Source organism: Neodiprion pinetum, chromosome 2 (genome assembly GCF_021155775.2).
Source record: "Neodiprion pinetum isolate iyNeoPine1 chromosome 2, iyNeoPine1.2, whole genome shotgun sequence".
Classification (NCBI taxonomy): Eukaryota; Metazoa; Arthropoda; class Insecta; order Hymenoptera; family Diprionidae; genus Neodiprion; species Neodiprion pinetum.
The window spans coordinates 39,777,587-39,794,658 of record NC_060233.1 but is presented as its reverse complement, the minus strand read 5'-3'; the positions used below and the strand labels follow the sequence as shown (position 1 = coordinate 39,794,658).

The following is a 17,072-nucleotide window of genomic DNA, read 5'->3' as shown; positions in this document are numbered from 1 at the left end:
ACCCTCGGGGCGAACCCCTTCCTTCTTAACGCGGCGATGGGCAAGGGCGGTTTGGCGCTTGCGCCGATTCGAAGAGGGACGGAAACGATGAGGGAGGATGAGGACGCGGAGGAAAGTGAGGGAAGAGAGGAGTTCGGGACAGTAGGACGTCGGGCGTCGACCGGTAGTCGGACCTTCTGCTTCGGCCCGGTTGCTCACCCTCGCGATCGAGGATCTCGTGGAGTTTTGCCGAGCTGAGAAACGTGGAGCGCGAGAGAATCGAGCCTCGTCAAGAATTACCTTTTTTCGATTTCACCCGGATCCGTCGAAACTGTAACCCGATGTTCTTGTAACGTGCGTTAGAGTGAAAGAAATTTTACCGGGATTGCAACTAAGCCTTAAAACAGAGACCAAGGAGGATGTAAATAAGGGAGGAGAGGAGAGGTTAAAAAATTTAATGAAATCAGGACCGGTGATGGATTGTACTATAAGTCAAAGTTGGTACCTGCACACGTGTGTCAATGTTTGCGTGATCAATTGGGGGCTGGAAATATAACGTGGGGTGGTTCGGTTTAAACGTCCGGAAATATGAGGAGCGTGAAAACATCGTGTGGCAGTTGGTAATAAATTGGACTAGTTTAAATTAACGGTTGTTTATAGGTTGAAGAAACTAAATAAACGAGATAACGTGCAGAAGATTGAATGTTTGTCGATAGAGTAAACAAATCAAAGCCAGGCTAAGCTGAAATGAATAAACAAAGAAACGTGGAAGACTGTAATTAGCAACCGGTGAATAATCTATTGTGAAATTATCGTTCTTTTGAATCGTCACTGAGCATTTTATATTATTTATTAAATATTTACCGTTAACGTCTGCAAGACAGGCACTTATGGCGTTTGAGGGAGAAATGATATTAAGAAGGCAAGGAAAATAAAGCAACGAAACCTCATTTCCATCACTGTCAAAAGTGATGTTCATAAATAATGTTTGCGATAATATGCCGCCTCGTGTAACAACGCAAGGATCGTGCCTGCAGCACCGAGAAAGGACCTTCAATTAAAGTAGGTAGGTACTTGGATTACATGGAGATACGAGACTCGGTGTAACCATGCAATTTGGCGCCGTTTCAAAAAATTTTGTCGAGGATGAGGTGTGTGACAAAAATATTTCACTCCGGTAATTTAAATCCGATATTTCTGTATTATTTTAATCGGAACATCTGTATTTGGAACGGTTTGCCAATGCACAGGAAAGAGAAAGCGCCGCGCACATGCTAATGTCGTTTGTCAATGACTCAGTGCTTCGGGAGGATCTGAATTTCAGATTTTTTGACATGCCGCATCGAGGAAAAAGCTTGCATGAATTTATGAATACTTTTTTCACGCATGTCACGATTGAATATTCTGTACATAAAAAGACACAAATAAAAATGGTTCGTGTTGTCACTTTATCAAGAGATATCCTTACGCGTATTTGAGGAAAAAAAAATCAATCACGAATATCTACGAATATGAAAGTAAATGAATATTCAAAAATTTTAGTAAATTTGTCGCAAGCTCATGGATTAAATTTGCATAAATCGAACTTGATACTCTTTCACTTCGCTAATCATGAACGAAAACATGGTAATTCAACTACACCGAGGGAAAGAAATCGTCGTGGAAGTTTTAAAATTGGTACAAAATCTCGTCGATTATTGAAGTCGAGCTTGCATGTGCATTCTGCATGGCCATTGTGCACAGCGCTATGAGTACGTGTAACATACATTGAGTGGAAACTGTATACGAGCTTTTGGTAACGGTTAATAAAGACTCGGGCAGGTGGAAAACAATATTTGCAATTACACTGAAATGGTGAGAATGCAATGTTGAATTATTTAGCCGGATCATTGGACCCGAAGGACTGACCGAATCGAGCGTGCGTTAAAAACAGTAAAATCATGTCAACCGCGAGAAATTCGAAACCAAGCTCGTTCGAGGCATCGGCGAGTGTAAAACGTTAGAAATGAAAATAAAATTGAAATATGCTTTGATCAAAGTTCGGATCTTCTTTCTCGATTTAACCGTCATTTTTGTTTGTTCATCCATATGAAAATGATCCTGCAAAATTTAATTAAAAATACATATGTATAACATGCTGCAGAAAAAAACATCAACGAGTTATCGGAACGTGTGGTTTTAAATGAAAGGACGAAAAAAAATATTTATAAATACTGAAAATAATTGAGTTTTATTACCGTATGAGATTTACAGGGAGGGTAGGGGAGGGGGGGGACTTTAATTTGCTTGAATTGAGATTGACAATTTATTGCTTTTCACCGATTGATGCATAGCGTTGCAGATTGTTGCAAAAGCAGAGATACACGTTATAAAACTGGGAAATAGTTGTGATTTATCGGATAGCTACGGAATAACTATATCCCATATGCTGTTGTGAGAGTATGTATGTACCTGTACCAATCCACTATTCAAATTCCGTACAACATATCTGGGTACAACCGACCCATGGAAATTTCATGATGCTACGGGGAAAAGAGTAAATGATAGCAAATAACAATCGCAACTACAATAATCTTGCATACATTTGTTAGGGTGAATGTTCGCATTTTTTATTTTTACGTCAGCCTCTGATTTACCGATTTCACGCATCAAAAATCAAAACCGCTCTCACGAACCATTCGCTTTGCATATATTGCTGAATTGAAAAATGAATTTAACAATATTTTCTAACGCATCAATGTTGGACTAGTGATTCCGAATGGTGACCAAATAACGAAGAGCGTTTCAATTGTAGTCAGGGGAAGAAATTATCCCGACTAAATAATCAGCAATAAAGTGTTTATTCGAACATTCCCACCCCTCTCTCCTTCTCTCTCTCAGGGCCGCAATGGCGCGTATCTACATAAATAAGTTCGGTCGTTGAAGGGAGGGTAAGAGAGTCTTACGAGTTGGGGTGTACCTACCTTACGCATCACGGAGATGATAAAATATGTCGCGAATGTCTGAGGTAGGTTCATTGGGTATGTATACACCGTATTACCCGATAAATATACACGCAACGAGCGAGATGAAAATGGAAAGTGAAGTGAGTAAAATAACGTAAAACAAGAAGAAGAAGAGAGGGAAAGCGAATAGTGAAGAAAGAAAAAGAAAATTGAGAATGAGAAACAAAAATGAAAAGACGAAGTAGGTAAAAAATGCTTCGCGAAATATATTTCTCAAGAGATATCGGGGGTATTCATCACGCGACGCGGTCCCTCTTTGATCATAAATTGGGCCCCGTCTCGGTCTACAAACCGTATAATAATTTGCATTCCGCCCTAAAATTATTCCACTTTTGATACATTGCGCATCCGAATTTCATATAGCATGAAAAAAACGAGGAACTTAGGTATAAGTGTACCGTTACTTTTATTATTCAAGTAGTGATCTTACTATATTATTATACAGAGAATTACTTCGGATAAGCGCGAGGAAAAAAATTGGGAGTTATTCCGGCGATCGCTTATTCGCGCGAAGTTTGCTCGTAATAATGCACTCGCGCCGCAAGGCAATGTAGTGATATTGCGTCCAGGATGTAACGACACATTTCGCAGAACACGCCGCGATACTTGCTAGACACAATGCAAGAGCCGTCGCAACTCGGAGGGTGGCGAAACTGATAGGGGTTGCTGTTGGTTTACAGGGAGGGTGGCGATGCGATAGCCTTACGACGCACGTATTAGACTGCAGACGTCGAGACGCGTGGTGAGCATCCACCGCCAAGGAAGAAGGAGAGGCGTCCTGTTCCCCAGAATAATGAAGATTAATGCCCGCCAGATAAACGGCGACAGTCCGACCGGCGCAGCTTTTTTTCTTGCTTTCGTTTCGTTTCGTTTCCTTTTTTGTTTTGTTTGGTATCTCGAGCGGTTTTCTTCCTCCTCCTCTCGAGAATGCGGAAAAAGCTTGTGCATTTCTCGCCGGAAAGAAGGGTGGAGAAAAGAAGAACCGAAAGCCAAGCTGACGGTGAGAACTTGACGCACGTGAAAATCATCGAATTTAAAAAAAATAAATAAAAGTACAAATCGCGTCCGCCGATTGATCGGAAACGAAATATGCTCCGAAACGGAATTTCGCACGTCGGTTATAACAGATTCGATAATAGTGGGGGAGGATTCCTGGAGAGCTGCAGGGATGTCGGGAGGAAGCTACACGATAATTGGCGTCGATCGCCGCGGAGACGGAGGGATGATAGAGGATCCTGATATTATCCTTCATATATCCTATATCTATACATATTTTCGACCGAGATCTCGATTTCTGGTCACGAATAAAATCCCCGAGGCAATTTGTCGCCGCTTGAATCGCCGCCCGTGTGCAGTGGCTCTGTAATTCAAAATCGGTTCGGAACTGCCTTTCATCGAGCTTGCGGAAACGAAGACGAGCCTGAGATTCTCTCCGCTTTTTGTAAGAACGGACCGTTGGCTAAGTATCGGCGGTATGAAATGCACTGCGGTGGGATTTCAAAATAAAAATGACCAAATTCCAAATTTATCGAGTACAATCGATTATTTTTTCTCACAATAGGTTTTTGTTTTTTACTCCCATGAACGACGCGATACGATATCAATTTATGCGATTAAAGTATAGATTATTATTGTTATTGTCTTACCAAGTACCGATTTCATACAATAAGTGAAAAATGATTGAATTCTTTCACCTGAAATTGTGAAATATTTTTAATGATACTATAAATCATTTAAATACCTTTTCGCTATTTAGACTATACGATGAAATTTATGCAATTTTCGTTTAATACGCGCCGTTTTAAAATAATACGAAATACTTAATTAATTTTTTCCGATTCGATCGAGTCGTGTTCAATTATTTTTAGCCAAGTGGCTATCGCAACAATTCAAAAGCTCGGACCCCAGCTGGTAAACTGCGATTGTCAGTGTCTTACCCGGTGCAGTAGCAACAAGTTTCGCAAGAACTTTTTCCGGAATTCCCAAGTACCGCGTAACGAACGACTCGGTACGGAAGAGTTGTTCGGGAGTATAAAAATTCTGGGCGAAGTTGGAAAGACGAATATAGGCTGATTAGGAATCCTCCGAGTAAAGTGGTCGTCTCTAATTAGAAGGGAATTGTTCGCTTCTACTTCCCACTCCGATCTTCTCCGTTTCTAACGGCGCCGTATAATTTGAAAATTTTATTAAAAATTCTTGGGGAACGAAATCGTAAGGTTTATTGAAAATACAGAGGAACTAATATGTATTATGTGCCTATGTACAGTCGTGTGTGAAATATTGAAAATTACAACGTCCGAGCTCGACGTTCTGTATGCTCTTTCGCACATTTACGCACGAGTAAATCTTGAGAATGCAAATTTCAATGCCATGGTATATTAGATTCAGGAGCAATTTCTTTTTCATTTTTATTTTGACGTGTATGGAAATCAGGCTGTGCTGTGCTGAAGACGAAGGAAAAAATTATTCGGTATCTCTTATTTAAATTCCCGTACCCCGCATTTTTGAATTCGTGTCTTCTGGCTTAAGGTAGTCTCGTAGCTTCGATAATCCGCGATCCAGAAAATAAAATAATGTTATATACTCCACTGATCATCATCGATCAAAATCCATCAATTTGGCTTTAGCTATACACGCGAGTTCCAGAAAAATAATTACATACCAGGGCTGAGCATCTGTTATACTTCTATTTACTCATGCGAATGAGAAAGTTAACGAATTTTTCACATTGAAAAGAAAGCGATTTTCGTCTTTTACTCTTTGGAGCATCGGTTTTGAATCCTTAGAATTCGTATTCTCAAGTGCTTGTGTTTAAAAATGACGATTCCCTGAAGAGTATTGTTAAGAATTAAATTCAATTTAATGAAATTCCAGCTGGCTTGACAAGGTATACATCGAAAGAGTCCGTTACTCAAGATTTATGAGAGCAGTAACCAGCCCCTAATTTGCCTCGGTGGTTCCGGACTTTGGACGAGTTTTATTTTCTTGTATTTCTTCATCTTTTACAGCAGCTAATTTTCGCGACAAGCATTCAGTCTTCGCTTTTTATTACGTTCGAACAGTCCCGTGGTTAGAATTGGTTTTCGGTCTCATTATGCAACCGCAGTTTCCATATTCATACGAAATAGCGTATCTCGGCTTTCTTAAGAACTAGTTTACGGAAGCCTGATGCATTGAGTACAGAAATCTCCCAACGATCATGGTCAAAGCTACACGATTATAGCTGCACCCGAAGTTTGACAAGCGCGTTAAGTTTACAGGAGGCACGTTTAATTGCAAGTGCACTGTGCTAAGATTGTATAATGCATCTTGGTTGAAATGTATATATTTAATGTAGAAGCTTCTGGAGTACGGATGTAAATTAGCAAAACGAGATGAAAGTGGTACGTTTATCCAGATTACACATTTCTAGAACTCGGATACGCGCAGCGACGAAAGGAAGCGCGGAAAAGCGTTGGTGTTGGTACACCGGAGTGAATAATTTCAACGTTTCGAAATAATTAATGAAGTATCGAAAAACTCGGAGGAGATCGTTAGGCGCGATATTTTTCCGCGGCAACTGAACACGCGTGTATATTCCGGTGCTGAAGATACTCGCGAGCATGAAAAGCCCGGTGCAAGCTTTCTTTTGACGCCCCAACTAAAAGCAGGAAAAATAAATGCGAAAAGACGAGGCGTCGTATTATTCCTGAAAACCCACCTCAGAAAAAAGTCTTTCTCGTGAAAACTGTCCGGTGAGATTAGAGAGAGAAAAGGAGGAATAAGATGAATAATAAACCACACCGCAAAGAACGGCCTTAATTCCTTTCCACCTCGCGAAACTCGGACCAAGTCTGAAATTTTATGAGGAACGACGGAGCTCAGCCTGGGGGAAAGGGAATGGCGCGAGCTTCGCGCTTTTGTCTTTTAGCATCCGACAAGGATGCGCGAAGAGCAGCGCGATGGTAATCCTGACGCGTCGTTGGAAGTCCCTTGGAATCCACGCAATAGGCTTAAATCCGTGAAAATCCACAACACCATCTGCGGATCCTGCAACGGTTGTTCCGTTCCGTTCGAATACACGTGGCACCGCGTCTACGGAGCACAAAAGCACCCTCTTAGCTGCAAGCTCTGCAACAATTCACCCGCAAGCTCAATACGCGCATAATATGCCGCTCTTGTTGTCACTTTAACCGTTTCAAAGAGGCAGCCAATTGCCTGGTATGACTATTCAAGGAAAACAGTCGCACGGCAAAGCTTTGACTCCCCAGGGCTTCGCCACCTTCTTTCACCCCAACTCGACACACGACTTACAGAAATTAGGGAAACTTGTAGGCTTTCGCAAAACATTGCGCCTAATTGCCTCGGATTTTCTGCCACGTTCACGCGTCGAAGTCACACGTTTTATGACGATTAGCAGTTTTATGAACTTCCTTTCGGTAGCTTGCGAAAGATTTAATTGGGGTTGGCTGTGACAGCGGTAGAAATCAAAGAACGCAGGATCTCAGTGTCAGCATGAATCAGAGAAAGGTGACTACAGCCGATTGCCTCTCCGGAAATAACGGACACTGTTATACTTGAAGAATTGCAATTGTTGTAAATTACGCAATATTTAAAGTTTAGAAAATAAATCTTCCTGCTGGAAGACAAAGTTGGTACGTACTGAAAGAATTCATTCACACGTATACTCGTGAAATGAAAATCTCACGTCGAATTCTATTAACGTCAATTTTCATGTATTCCGATCAACTTTTTCACGCACTAATTCTACCGCTGCAGTAAATGACTACGGCTAATTGCAGCACTTATACCGTTACCTTAGATTGCCTCAATAGACGGCTATGATATCCATTGCATGAAGTTTCGTCGCAGCATTCATTAAACTTGCGAAGACATCTGTCACTGGGAATGCACGAGCGTGAGAATTCGAGTTAGAACTTGCTCGTCTGCGATACTGAGGAAAGAGATGGCGAATGCACAGAAATCCAGTAGAGATGCTTTATACACACCAAAAGCTATCGGCGTCGAAGCAATTAGGAGAATATGTGACTCGGCGAATTTTCGCTTTGAGATTTTGCCAGAGGCAATACGATTCCCATAAAAGGCGCGCCTGTGTAGCAGCATGCCGGAAATACGTAGCGCGTATTACACCGTGCGAATTATTTGACGACAAAGAGGCGGCGAAAATTGAATTTTCGAAGCCTACCAAAATTACGGTAAAATTACCCTCGAAAGAAGGGCCCTTGAAAAAAGCTATGGCTTGACTCGGAGCTTTTCACGCTTATATTGAAGGGTCGCCTGAAATTATCGGTATTATCACAAGATGTCGGGTAGCTGGTAACAATCAATTGGAAACAACAATACAGGCGAGAGACCGCATCGTTAGGGTCGTCGATTCAGCCTCCACCCGATTAGGTACAAAGATCGAATTCAACGTTTCGCAATCGGCAGTTCGAAGGAATCAAATTATTATAGAAGTTGGCTATAAAGCTCTTGGCAGTGTAACGAAAGTCAGATAACAATTATCCTGAACGATTACGACTCTAGAAGTGTACTGAATAGTTAAACGGAAGCAAAACTGGAGCTTTCCAACTTCAAAACGACAACATTTCCTCAACTTTAATCACAGATTTTTTGACTTAAGCGAAGTCGAGCGAGCTTGACATTAAATACAATTTCGCTCGTGACTTCCATTCCATCGCATGAACTCAATAACCGCAGAGCCATTAAGATCCACGTAGACAGACGTACATTCTTCATCATCGTTTCTCGGCGCTCGCGTGATCTCAATAACTCCGTATTGATCCCGCGGGGTAGAAATGAGCCAAAAACAGTAGCAGCCATGTCTGGACCCTGGCGTTGCTGCAGTTGAGGGTGAAGAGAGAGAGAACCGAATCGACAACGTCGATTACAACCTCGGCAATCTTGCGTATCTTGATCTTCCGCGCTCATATTTCACCCCCTTACCCAAAACAACCCCGCGCAAATCTAATTTGGCTCACTTTTTGTCGGGACGATGACGCGATTTGCGATAAAGTTGCAGCCAGTTCCTTTTACGACGACATATTTTGCAATAATTCGCGTCAAGCATGTTCACTGAGGAACTTCAAGAGGATCGCGAAATTATCGCGGGACAGAGACAACGGAGGGAAATTTACGGATGATCGTTATAGACTTCTAGGGGTGCGAAGCGATGGAGATGCGGCGTAAAATCGAGGGCCAAGTTCTCTAACAACAATCCACAAGCTGTGGTCGGACGGGTATAACGTGTATCTGATATCACGATTTCGTGTCGACGTAGAGAGGCTCGTTGAGTGGCTCTAACGAACCAGGAATCACCGCGAGTATGTTGCGGGTGACCACTTCTTGCTCTGCAAGCTTCGCCCGAGGGAAAACTTGTTTTCTAGGAATATTCATGGACGTGATTTGAAAGAGGGAAATATTTTCTACCTCGCGCCGCAATCTCCTTAGCGGTAATCTTATATCCCGCAAAAATCACGCTAATTTAACCCTTTGTTTTGGCTTCTTGACTTCCTTTTTTTTCTAGTCTCATTACCGTGAGTTTGATTAAATTTTCTCCTCGTGGGGCCGAGATTTCCTTGCAATTGGTTTTACAGGTTTGCTTATCTTCTGTCTTAGATTTCTATCACTTGCGGATCAATTCTGGTACTGGAAAAATGAATTCATAGTCTTGCTTTTGACATAGCGTGGTGGATTTCACCATAAATTAACTATCCCAAGTTTTGTGAAAGAATTTTATGATTTTATACACACTTATTCTGTTTGTCGAAATATTTCTGGATATTTTCAATTTCAATTGACGGAAATCCCTTTCATCGCTGCAATTTCCTCATACGCAATTCCCTGCAGGCGATGACGATTTTTTATCCTGAAATTACTTTTACTCTGAAAAAAAGTATGCACATAGGATATACGGTATAGTAGATATATGTGACAGTCAATTCTAGCGTTTCCCAAATCCGTAAAATTTTTTGCAAAAAAAGCTTTGAGCCAGCTTCGACATTCATTTGCAACTTTTACAGCCAAAAGACTATTTGTCACCGAATCGATTCGTAGCAACTACTTTCACGTAGTTATTCGTGTGTTGAAAATTATATCTTAGCTGCTTTCGTCGGACGAACGGCGAACCAACTTTATAAAAAGCATAATTTTGGCAGCCCGTTAGTCGTGCGGATAAATCTCGTTTTGTCACCGTCTCTAATTCTAAGACGTGGAGGAACGATTTTTCGCGCCGAAACCGTGCAATCTTATTAGTAACCAGAACAAGCCAATAACATTCCTGAATAAAAATTTGATATTGAAATCCGCGGAGTTTATCGGGGTATAAATAGTTTAATTGCCTCAAGGTATCCCGAAGCTTATTATGTAAAGACGGTAAACAATGCGACTAGGAACAATGATACTAATTGGAGTTAGAAGGCAAATGACAAAGTGACGAAGGGGCGTTGTTCTCCTTTCGGAAACCTGAGAAGCACATCGATTTTCCACCGACGAGTCGTGCAGATAGGTCGAAAATCTCTTCGGAAACGATACTGAATATCGGTAATGAAAAAAGAAAAGAAAATACACAACAACATTGCTTCACCCCGTGAGGACTGACACGCGGATGAATCGCGGTTGACGATCAGCAGGCGAGAATACTTGAAAGAAGAAGAAAGAACATAAATAAATAAGTAAAAGTACAATCTCCTCGCCTAATATTGACTCGAGGTAATTAAAGCGGCGCGATTTCGACAAGGAGCGAAGATTCACCCCAATCTGTTCCAAATATAAACCCATTTGAAAAACAATATATCTCTTTCTTTCCCGTGTCCCCGTGACGACTGGGGTCCTTTCTCCCCTCCCTTTCCGCCTTTCCATTCATTTCTTTTCTCGCCTGTTTCTACCTTTCCCCCTTTCATTTCCCTCTTACACACACAAAGGTGTATATGTATATAAGCGAGGCGCTTTTCCTGCACCTCGTATTCGTTTCCCGTCCAAATGTTTGATCTCCTTTGTATGCACCCCCCTTTCTTATCGCACTTTTTCTCGCCAATATCTTATACATCTTTCGTCAGACTCGGAGCATCCTCGTCGCCCGCTCGGCATAAAAGTCAAGAGCTTTTTATGAGTTCGGCAAGCGCCGGAGGCATCTTATACATACACATCTGTACCAAGGCGTCTTCGTATGGGTGATCGGGTGTGCATATTGCTCACCCTCCGGGCCGAGACTTTTCCACAGAATTGATCATGCTGTATCTACACCGCCGTATCTAAGCATCCGTAAGACACGGATAACTCGCGAGACTTTCCCCACGCGATCTCGAGTCGACTTTAGTCACGTTGAGCCGAGGGCCTCCACTCCTGGGGATTTACCGCCTCGGATCCACCTTCTCTCCACTTTCAAACTCGAACATCGTACAATCCGGCTCAGGTTGGCCTAGGTTGACTCGAGTTAGGCTGCTTTCGAGCCAAGTCGCTGTTCTTTGACCGGATATCCGTTACCTTGTTATTATTCCACGTGTGCGTGACGAACGAGAGCGTTTCAGGCAGCAATCGAATATACCCCATGAAATTCTTCTCGAGCACCAAGTTCCTTGGTTGATGTGTAATTTTTCGGAGAAACGATACAGTTTTACGAAAATTCAGGATTTTTGATAAAATTTCAATGGAAATCATTCGTCATCTTTAGACAAAATTCAACTATCGTAAATTGAGTATGCACAGCTTGGCAATTTTAGTGAAAATCAATATCCTACCTAAAATCTTTTGCAGTTGTAATGAAAGTTTGAATTTTCCTGAGAAATTAATGTATACTTCTCTGATAAAAACCAGAAAATTACAGTTGTTGAAAATCATTTACAGTTTGCTCAACAGTTGACTTGATCATAAATGCTATATTTCAGTATTCTTTATAGGAATTTACATAGACAAATTTTCACCTACTATTCGATTTGATTAAGTTGTCTGGATTTGAAGCCAAAACCTCGGAAAAAAGAGTAGGTCCCTGTACTCTAATTCAATTCACTGGTATGAAAGTCGAAATCACACCAAATCGTGAATCAGAGGAATTGAAGTCAATCTTGAAATGACTAACAATAAAGCGTAGATTAAGTAATAAAGTGGAACGATTCAGTGACTAAAACACTTGCTGCAAGTTTTCGGGATCACTGGAGTGATACGTTAAACGGTGAGATAAATTTTAAGTATTCGGTATGTTTTTTTACACTTTACTTGGAAAGCTTAAAGATTTCTTTGAAAACTTGCACAATGTTGTTAAAATTGAGGAAAATTTTTATAATTGAATCTATATTTAGTCATTATCTGTTTACCCAAACGGTTTTACCGGGCGATTTTTGGCACAGCCAAATATAATCACGCATTATCGTAATCGAGTGACAGTTTGACCCGTTGACGGATTTCGATGTCAACATCAATATTTTTTCGAGTATAAATACTCGTACGCTCCGCATTTCGTTCTCACTACAATTTTTGCGTGCATTTCTTACGAGGTCAAAATGACGTCGCCAGTAACGTTGATTCTTCTTGGTCAAGCCTGTTTCATCGGCACTTGGCTTCCCGCCGATAGTACCAAATTGGTACGAGGAAAATAGAGGTGAAATTCAGTTGCAACTCCAGCCAGACGTTCCACCGGTCGTACAAATTTCGAAGCGGCCGATCTTGGAATCTACCCAAAACGAACCTGAGTTTACGGCCATCAAACGGGATGATGACAAGTAAGAAACAGACTATTTTCACCGCATTACACGTAAATGTAACCGTTGGGTTATTTAAAAAAAATTATACAAATGCTGCTAAACGTTGAAAAGGTCATTTATACCAAATAACGCTGATGGAGTTCTACTCGAAAATTTGCGATACTTACAATAATTAATTCAATTAACCAATCTCAACTAAAATCAAACCAAATTCCGCAACACGTTCATGTTTGCAACCTAAAAAAAAAATTTTTTTTCTTCCGGCACATCTAATTAGCAAATTAGAATATTTTCAAAAATTCTTTATCAATTGACCATTCCACTGGTTCTGGACAATGATTACCGAAGTACTGTAAACTACTGATCTTTAAGCATTAGAATAGTGATATTAGTTTCCCTTTATTGCAAAGAAAATCTTTATTTTCAACCTTTTCATTCTTCACTGTCCACTTTTTTTATTATTATTTTTTTTTTTTCTACTTAGTGAATTATTTACTTCTACAAAAGCAAGTTTTTGGTGCAATACTTTGCTTTTTTCATCGGCAATTACCGCGTCCAATTTCATCACCAAATAGTCCTTTACAGAAATCATGCGCCTACTCATAAACCTGATACTCAGATTTTATTTTCTTGTATATTCGATTTACAATCTGGCATGTTTTCGATAGGTCCACGTCTGGAATTGTCGCACACGGAGTTGACAGAAACACTGTTAAGTTGAACACGGCTGGAAAAATTAGCGAAAATGAAAGTGATCATCAAGTGATTACCATTAAAAATTCGGACCGCGAGTCGAAATCATTCGCTAGGCTCGGCAAACTCGGTTCTTCCGGGCGCATTAGTTAAAAAAAAAAACCCAGAACGGTTATCTGCTCGGGAAAATATTTGTAAATAAATAGAATAAGTTAGAATAAGTAGAATACCAGATAATGGGCCCAAGGGTGCAACCTCCATCACCCATCTTTCCTTCTCCCATTGTTTTAATAAAACATATCTTGTTGACAGTCTTCAAAAAAATTCATCCGATGTATTCTTTTACGTTAGAACCTGCCGTTAACTCTTTCAACGCCTATTAGACCAACTAATTAGACAAGTATGCAGTTATTGGTTTCACTTTGCTATAAGCAATCATATATTCGTTACAATAGAGCTTTAAAGATCGGCTCCATTCGCTTGCCGTCATAATTCATCCAACTTATTCTAATTGAGAAAAGAAAAAAGCGAGAGTAAAAAGTAGGATGAGTAACATTCGCATTCACGCCCCTGTGTCAGGCAGTAGTGCTGTCCATATCTCCGTACGAAATACGAGTACATTACACATATTATGCACTCAAAGTAGCGGTTTCCGAGGACATTCGGGCGAAGAGGGTGGCGGAGGGTCGTCCCTTTGTCAGGGTAAGTGCCGAAGGCGACGGGCAGACCAGCGATCACCAATCGCCTTCGACAATATCTACGGAACTGCTTTTTGATGCAATCTTGGTAATGGATTTCTCGCAATTCATCGCGTCCACTTTCACAGAGCACTTGGGAGATAGAAATGCGGGAAAGATCATCCCTAATCACGCATCTTGGTCTACGTTTCGCTAATTCTAGTTCGAATCGAAATCGGAGCAACTCTTAGGAACTGGAACTTACATTTTGCACTCGTGGAACGCGGAAGCTGACGATTATGACATCGTTTCTTGCGTTCGCAGATCTACCGGAGACGATGAAATCATTCACCGAATATTGTTGAAACTCGGAAACAGGTCGGAATGAATACTTTCTTTATTCCTTTTTGTTCGACCGACGTATTTCCCGACAGGGAGGCGAATCCGGAGCACCTCGTTATTATTATGCCTTCATCGTTTACAATTGGCGAGAAATTCCCGCAGTTGTTCAGCCATTGCGTGAGTAATAACGCTCCCGGTAAAAAAGAACGCTGGCTGGAAAAGTTTTCTTCACTTCCGTGCGGCGAGAAATGTTTGGTTATAATTTGTTCGTTTTTTCGACAAACCTGAGATTTTTTTTCGACAAGCCTGAGACAAAATTGAGAGCAGAGAGAGCAGAGCCTCGCTGTAAGAGGTGTGCAGCAGCTGCGTATAATCTACAATACGGAGAAACAAAAGGATGAAAAACATTTTTCACACTCAACGAATCATCTGAGAGGGTAAAAAATTGACTTTGGAAATCGTTACTCAAGCTCGGAATACTCGCAAGCATCCCGATTATCGTCATTACGCGGCCCTCGGTTGAGATTCGTTCGTGCCGAAGGGCGAACCGTTTGTTTTTCCATTTTCGCGTATTTTCATTGTTCTCAAACCCGCGCACGTTGCGATCTTTATAAAACGATCGCCCGCCGCGCCTTCCATCATTTTCGCAAATTTTAAAAGGAAACTTTCAAGCCCATCTGCGCGTAACGCGAACCGTTTCGAGAGACGAGCCTCTTCTGCATCCGGAAAAGGTGTGACGGATCTCACGGCCCGATTTTGACGCGAAAACCGGAGGAGAATGGTTTTGGCTAATGCGCTCGGATCGCGGAAGGGATTATCGAACGACGCGTTGTTTCCTTTCGTCGCTCGTGCAGAGTAACATTAACGAGGGGTCTTAAGTCCCGGGTTAAGGCAAATAACGATCAGTCGGTTGGGAATGCAGCTCAAAGCCCGGAGGGTGGCTGCAAGGTGGCGGAACGGCGAGGTTGCGACAGTCAAGGTTTAACGACGGCTTTCACCAAGCCCTAAAACGTCTCTTATAAATCCCCTCGCAACTCGTCAATTAGAACTTTACGACTTGCCTGAAGTTCGGGAGGGGGGGGAGGGGGGAATTTCACCAGCTTACAGACTACAATAAGCTAGATCGTCCGAGCCGTTGAATCGCAGCCGTTGTTTCCCGCCGTGTTGTATGTGGAAAAAACTTTTCTCTCCTCACCCCGAGAAGCTCTTTTCTAAAGCCTGCCACCGATTCCAGTCCAACCTTATTTATCCAGCTAACAGAGCTGAGTGATTTCCGATGCTTTTCTAATCATTTTGCGCGATCAACGCGCCGGGCAGCCTCAAATCGCTCGCACAGATTTATAGCTGCAGAAGCTACGAGATTCTGCGGGAAGACCGCGTGCTTCGCGCTGGAAGTTAACGGCGATGACGTCACCTAGCCACGACTCGTTCAGCTATTTTGCTCCCAAATAAATGGATCCGATAAATTCCCCCTTCCTTGAATTCCCCCTGAAGAAGTGGCTCCTCGACTTGTCTATGGGTTTCTTTATATATTTTTCCGATCTCGGAAATCCCGATAAATGTACGCGCGACAATTGTTGATGCTTCTTCGCGACGTGTTTTTTTTTTCTGCATTCACTCTCGAAACAAAATTGCATGATATCAAGAAAAAATATATATTGTAACGATTTAGGCGTTACGTTAATAAAATATGGATCCGCGAGTTTACTTATTATCAAATCAAAGGCGTGAACAAAAATATCGTGATAAATGCTTTTAATGCAATATACGTGTTTCTTGTTTAAAGTCTGAAACAAGACTGTTTTTACAATAATATCGGTTGGCGCAGCAACCTTATTCTTTTTAAAGACATAAGAGGTTTATAAACGTCTTTTATCTATGCTGACTACTAGATCATTAAAGAGGGGGTAAAACGGGTGATTTCACCCTTTGTAACAATATATATATAAAACAATTTAGAATATATGCGATATCTAAGGGCAGAGAATATCGAGGACGTAAGAATATTGTCGATAAAATATCACTGATTACGAAAAATTGTTTAGCTTTCATCTCGTCGTTCGTTCTTCGTTTCAATATCACCTCGAATATAATCTGTACATCAATGACGCTGATCAAATTCTACAAAAAATGTCTAAATTAAATTTCGATCCTTGTAAATAAATTTCCAATTGACCCGAACTACACGTCGCTATACCTAATCGTACAATTTTTAATTCTTCGTCTCTACTTTTCGAACTGTGCTTTCGTGAAAAATGGCCTAGGCAACGGCGTTGAGCTTGCGGCTGTAGACGGCGATTTCTCATCGACGGGATAGGTATACAAAGGCGTAGATTCGAGCTTGAGCGCGAACATTGGTGCGGCTGGAGGCCGCGGAGAGAAGGGCGAAGGGGTAGAGAACTTGGTTAACTAGCGCTTTGGAATGGCGCGCGTCTCTGCAGGGCGATACGGGGGTTAACTTATACCGTAATTAGAGGTAGTTTGGCCATCCATCCTTGTTACGTTCATTTGAATCAACCCTTGGTCACAGCGCGGGCACGCCGAAGGGCCCGTCTGACACGACCCAGCCACCCAGAACCCCTCAGACCTCGTTTCCACGACGCCCGGTTCGTCGCCCAGCCCTTTCACCTTAGCTGCTGCTTTCGCCCGGTTAACCGAATCCACTTTTGTCGCGGGGT

At 41.7% G+C, this 17,072-nt stretch overlaps 1 protein-coding gene and 1 long non-coding RNA gene across 5 annotated transcripts in view; both read left to right on the top strand.

Annotated features, from left to right (window-relative positions):
* Stg-1 (stargazin related protein STG-1) overlaps positions 1–17,072 on the top strand; it is a 78,804-nt gene that overhangs the window by 4,305 nt on the left and 57,427 nt on the right. For 2 of the 4 annotated variants that reach the window (XM_046610793.2, XM_046610790.2), the window contains exon 1: positions 96–1,045. The exons of 1 other annotated variant lie outside the window; for it this stretch is intronic. The gene's annotated coding sequence lies outside the window, so the exon portion shown is untranslated. Of the gene's footprint in view, positions 1–95; positions 1,046–17,072 lie in introns of those variants that run through there. One more of the 4 variants, XM_046610792.2, reaches the window with a different exon arrangement.
* LOC138190437 (uncharacterized) lies at positions 12,458–13,612 on the top strand. Its single transcript, XR_011176384.1, has 2 exons — positions 12,458–12,700; positions 13,351–13,612. It is a non-coding gene; the product is annotated as an uncharacterized lncRNA (long non-coding RNA).